Source organism: Hemiscyllium ocellatum, chromosome 35, assembly GCF_020745735.1.
Source record: "Hemiscyllium ocellatum isolate sHemOce1 chromosome 35, sHemOce1.pat.X.cur, whole genome shotgun sequence".
In the NCBI taxonomy this organism is placed as follows: Eukaryota; Metazoa; Chordata; class Chondrichthyes; order Orectolobiformes; family Hemiscylliidae; genus Hemiscyllium; species Hemiscyllium ocellatum.
Genome location: NC_083435.1, coordinates 24,722,650 through 24,728,649, shown reverse-complemented (window position 1 = coordinate 24,728,649; position 6,000 = coordinate 24,722,650). Strand labels below are relative to the sequence as shown.

General features: G+C 49.4%; 1 long non-coding RNA gene across 1 annotated transcript in view; it reads left to right on the top strand.

Annotated features, from left to right (window-relative positions):
- Window positions 1-1,280: 1,280 nt before the first annotated feature.
- Window positions 1,281-6,000, top strand: part of LOC132832844 (uncharacterized) — a 46,146-nt gene continuing 41,426 nt past the window's right edge. Inside the window, exon 1 of the long non-coding RNA XR_009646994.1 lies at window positions 1,281-1,370. This is a non-coding gene — a long non-coding RNA (uncharacterized LOC132832844). The remainder of the gene's footprint in view (window positions 1,371-6,000) is intronic.

Below are 6,000 nucleotides of genomic sequence, written 5' to 3'. Positions count from 1 at the left end.
AGAACGGGGAGAGAGAGCAGGAGAACAGGGAGAGAGCAGAAGAATGAGGAGATAGAGCAGGAGAATGGGGAGAGAGCAGGAGAATGGGGAGAGAGAGCAGGAGAACGGGGAGAGAGAGCAGGAGAACGGGGAGAGAGAGCAGGAGAACGGGGAGAGAGAGCAGGGGAACGGGGAGAGAGAGCAGGAGAACGGGGAGAGAGAGCAGGAGAACGGGGAGAGAGAGCAGGGGAACGGGGAGAGAGAGCAGGGGAACGGGGAGAGAGAGCAGGGGAACGGGGAGAGAGAGCAGGGGAACGGGGAGAGAGAGCAGGAGAACGGGGAGAGAGAGCAGGAGAACGGGGAGAGAGAGCAGGGGAACGGGGAGAGAGAGCAGGAGAACGGGGAGAGAGAGCAGGAGAACGGGGAGAGAGAGCAGGGGAATGGGGAGAGAGAGCAGGAGAATGGGTAGATAGCGCTAGAATATGGGGGGAGAGAGGGAGCACGTGGAGAGGGAGTGGGAGCTCGGGGAGAGTGTGAAAGCACAGAGAGAGAGATAGGGAGCATGGGGAGGGAGTGGGAGTATGGGGAGAGAGAGTGGGAGCATGGAGAGAGGGAGCACTGGGAGGGAGATGGAGCACGGGGAAAGAGAGGGAGCACAGGGGGGAGAGAGAGAGAGAGAGTGGGAGCACGGGGAGGGAGATGGAGCACGGGGAAAGAGAGGGAGCACAGGGGGGGGAGAGAGAGAGAGAGTGGGAGCACGGGGAGAAAGAATTGGTGCAAGGAGCGAGCTAAGAAGCTCCAATATCCTTTCAATAGGCCTTAACATTTCCTTTACACTTTTGACTAGAATGGAATCAGCGAGTGCAATTTTTAGTGGAACTGTCAGCACTGACAACAAAAAAGGCAAACAACTCTTATCGACAGTTTCAAAACCTATTTAATTCAATCCATTAAATGATGGTAACAAGTTATGTTCCTGGAACAACAGTCTATGGTTCATTTGACCTCTTAACTTGCCTGTGCCTGACTTCCAATCTTTGTGTATTGCTTTATTCCCTTTACATTTCTCCATCACCTTCAACAATGAGCGTTTGAAATACAAAGACTTTCCACTGCGCAGTTTACCGGTAATTTGAGTCTCCGAATTACACAGGCCATTGCAGCCGCTCTGAAAGGCCTATCCAGTTAGACCCACGCCCCTCGTATTGAGTCACAGCCCAACACTTGTATTCTTTGTGAAGAGATATCTAATTCCTCTTTGAAAGCTTTCCTTTAGTGTTTGTTTGTGGGTTGCTGGCCAGGCCTGGGTTGATCTCCCATCTCCATAGGCCATTGAGAAGGTGGCGTTGAGCTGTGCTCTCCATGTGGCGTAGAGGTGCCAGTTCTACCAGGTACGTCCATGTTGCTGCAAATCTGGGCAGTGTGTGACAGGGAGGGCACTCAGCTGGTGTGCCCACTCTTCCGATTCCCTCCTTTTCCCGGTGGGAGATTCAGAAACAGCTGCCAAAGGATTGAGATTTAGTGTCAGATAAGTGCAGTGAAAATACAGGGTTCCTTTCGCGTGTCGTGCTCAAATTGATGTCACACCCCGACGCCATCTTGAAACGCTGACTGTCACATGAGTGTTTCCCACCCGAGCTCCCATTCGCTCTCCACATGTTCCCACTCCCTCTTCCCGTGCTCCCTCTCTCCCTGCATTCCTCCTCTCTCTCCCCATATTCCAGCACTATCACCCCATTCTCCTGCTCTCTCTCCTCATTCTCCTGTTGTCTCTCCCCGTTCTCCTGCACTCTCTCCCCATTCCCCTGCTCTCTCTCCCCGTTCTCCGCTGTCTCTCCCTTTTCTCCTGCTGTCTCTCCCCATTCCACTGCTCTCTCTGCCCATTCTCCTGCTCTCTCTCTCCCCGTTCTCCTGCTCTCTTTCCCCATTCTCCTGTTGTCTCTTCTTCGGTGGCTCAGTGGTTAGCGCCACTGCCTCCCAGCGTCAGGGACCTGGGTTTGATCCCAGCCTTGGGCAACCGTCTGTGTGGAGTTTGCACATTCTCTCCCCTTGTCTGCGTGGGTTTCCTCTGGCTTCCTCCCACAGTCCAACGATGTGCAGGCTAGGTGGAAATGGCCATGGTAAATTGTTCCACAGTGTTCAGGGATAGGTAGATTAGGTGCATTAGTCAGAGGTTCCTTTCCTTGGATGCTGTTCCTTGGATGCTGCCTGACCTGCTGCGCTTTTCCAGCAATACATTTTCAGCATTAGTCAGAGGTAAATGTAAGGGAATGGATCTGGGTGGGTGACTGTTCGGAGGGTCGGTGTGGACTTGTTGGGCCGAAAGGCGTGTTTCCATGCTGTGGGGATTCTATGATGCTCCTGCAGTCACTGCCTGACGTCGCCCGGAGTCTCTGTGATGTGCTCTCAGCTATGGCCCTCTGCTACTACCACCGCTCCCGTGGCCATCAAGATCTGGAGCCGTCGGCCTGACAATGTGTGGGTTTCGAACCTCCTGCGCCCCATCCCAGGCCATTCCAGATACCGCCGCGTATCTGCCGCCTGTCCCTCTCGCCGAAGGCTTCGCTCCTTCAGGCACCCGGGCCTACCTGTGGATCCTCGGCCTAGCTGCAGACCTGGAGCCCGGGCCCGGGGGTAGTCAGCTCAGAGACCTGCTCCTCACCCACTGGGAGACCTCCCCCCATCTCCTGGGGTTGCGGTGGCGCCATATCTGCTTCCCCCACTCTCTCTCCCCTCTCCCAACGCCTCTCAATCGGCTGCGAGGAGCTGGGCCTGCCGTCCGACACGAGACTCCCCGAACAGGTGCTCCACTCCGCTCCGAAAGGGTAGGCGAGCCCCAGGTGGGACAGAGGAAGCCCTTCAGGGATACCCAGAAGGCCTCACTGGGAAAGTGCAGTATTCCGACAGACACATGGGAATCACTGGCTCGAGACCGTTCCAAAGTGAGGGAGCAGTGTCCGGGAAGGCGCAGAGCACCTCAAGACTTGGCGTCGAGAGAAAGCAGAAGCTGGGAGCAAACAGGGGAAGGAGCGCACTGCCACACCCATCGCCCCTCCCCATGACCACCTTCCTCCTCCAGTGTAACAGAGCCTGCAGTAGGCCCATCGGTCTGTACAGCCACCGACAGACTCCCCCTGAGAGTGGGAGGGAGTCAAACTTGTCTATGAGGGATGGCCGATGATGACGATGGTGGGTGATGATGATGGAGAGTGACGATGATGATGAAGATGGTGGTGGATGATGATAATGATGATGATGATGGTGATGATTTTGATGATGATGATGGTGATAGGTGATGATGGTGATGGGTGATGATAATGATGATAGTGATGGTGGGTGATGATGATGATGGTCGGTGCTGATGATGATGGGTGAAGATGATGATGATGGGTGGAGATGATGAAGATGATGATGGGGGTTGATGATGGGTGATGATGATAATTGGTGATGATGATGGGTGAAGATGATGATGAGGGGTGATGTGATGATGATGATGAGTGATGATGATGATGGTGGGTGATGATGATGATTGGTGAAGATGATGATGATGGGTGATGATGATGATGGATGGTGATGATGATGATGGGTGATGATGATGATGGGTGATGATGATGATGATGGATGGTGATGAAGATGATGGTGGCTGATGATGATGGATGGTGATGATGATGATGGATGGTGATGATGATGATGGATGGTGATGATGATGATGAAGATGATGATGGGTGATGATGATGAGGATAGGTGACGATGATGATGGGTGATGATGATGATGATGGGTGGTGATGATGATGATGATGTTGATGATGATGATGATGATGGGTGATGATGATGATGATGAGTGATGATGATGATGGATGATAATGATGGGTGCTATGATGATGATGATGGGTGATGATGATGATGATGATGGGTGATGATGATGGGTGATGATGATGATGATGATGGGTGGTATGATGATGATGGGTGGTTATGATGATGGGTGATGATGATGCTTGATGATGATGATGATGGTGGGTGATGATGATGATGGGTTATGATGATGATTGGTAATGATGATGGATGGTGATGATGATGATGATGCTGGGTGATGATGATGATGGGTGATGATGATGATAATGGTGGGTGATGATGGTGATGATGATGATGGGTGGCAATGTTGATGATGGGTGGTGATGATGATGATAATGGGTGATGATGCTGATGATGATGATGGGTGGTGGTGATGATGATGATGGTGGTGGTGGTGGTGATGATGATGATGGGTGGTGGTGATGATGATGATGGGTGATGATGATGGATGATGATGATGGTGTGTGATGATGATGGTGGGTAATGATGATAATGATGGGTGATGATTATGCTGATGATGATGGGTGATGATGATGATGATGGGTGATGATGATGGTGGGTGATGATGATGATGATGATGATGATGATGGCTGGTGATGATGATAATGATGATGGGTGTTGATGTTGATGATGATGATGATGATGACGGATGATGATGATGATGATGGGTAATGATGATGATGGTGGGTGATGATGATAAAGATGGGTGATGATGATGGGTGATGATGATGATGATGATGATGGGTGATGATGATGGTGGGTGATGATGATGATGGGTGATGATGATGATGATGATGATGATGGCTGGTGATGATGATGATGATGATGATGGGTGGTGATGATGATGATGATGATGGGTGTTGATGTTGATGATGATGATGATGATGACGGATGATGATGATGTTGATGATGATGATGATGGGTAATGATGATGATGGTGGGTGATGATGATAAAGATGGGTGATGATGATGGGTGATGATGATGGGCGATGATGATGATTGGTGATGATGATGATGATGGGTGATGATGATGATGATGATAATAGTGATGGTGGGTGATGATGATGGTGGGTGCTGCTGCTGATGATGATGGGGTTGATGATGATGATGGGTGAAGATGATGATAATGATGGGTGATGATGATGATGGATGATGATGGGTGATGGTGATGGGTGCTGATGATGATGATGGGTGAAGATGATGATGAGTGATGATGATGATGATGATGGGTGATGATGATGATAATGGATGGTGATGATGATGATGATGATGGGTGATGATGATGATGATGGGTGACGATGATGATGGATGATGATGATGATGGGTGAGGATGTTGATAATGGGTGACGATGATGATGGGTGGTGATGATGATGATGTTAATGATGATGATGGGTGGTGATGTTGATGATGATGGGGTTGATGATGATGATGGGTGAAGATGATGATGATGGGTGATGGTGATGATGGGTGCTGATGATGATGATGAGTGAAGATGATGATGATGATGATGATGATGGGTGATGATGATGGTGGGTGATGATGATGATGGGTGACGATGATGATGATGGATGGTGATGATGATGATGGGTGACAATCATGATGATGGATGGTGATGATGATGATGGGTGATGATAATGATGATGATGGGTGATGATGATGATGATGATGAGTGATGATGGGTGATGATGGATGATAATGATGGGTGCTATGATGATGATGATGATGGGTGATGATGATGATGATGGGTGATGATGATGGGTGATGATGATGATGATGGGTGATGATGATGATGATGATAATAATGATGATGGGTGATGATGATGATGATGATGATGATGGGTGATGGTGATGATGATGATGGGTGATGATGATGATGATGATGATGATGGGTGACGATGATGATGATGGGTGATGGTGATGATGATGGGTGATGATGATGATGATGATGGGTGATGATGATGATGATGGTGATGATGATGATGATGAGTGATGATGATGATGATGGGTGATGATGATGATGATGTTGATGATGATGGGTGATGATGATGGGTGCTATGATGATGATGATGGGTGATGATGATGATGATGGGTGATGATGATGGGTGATGATGATGATGGGTGATGATGATGATGATGATAATAATGATGATGGGTGATGATGATGATGG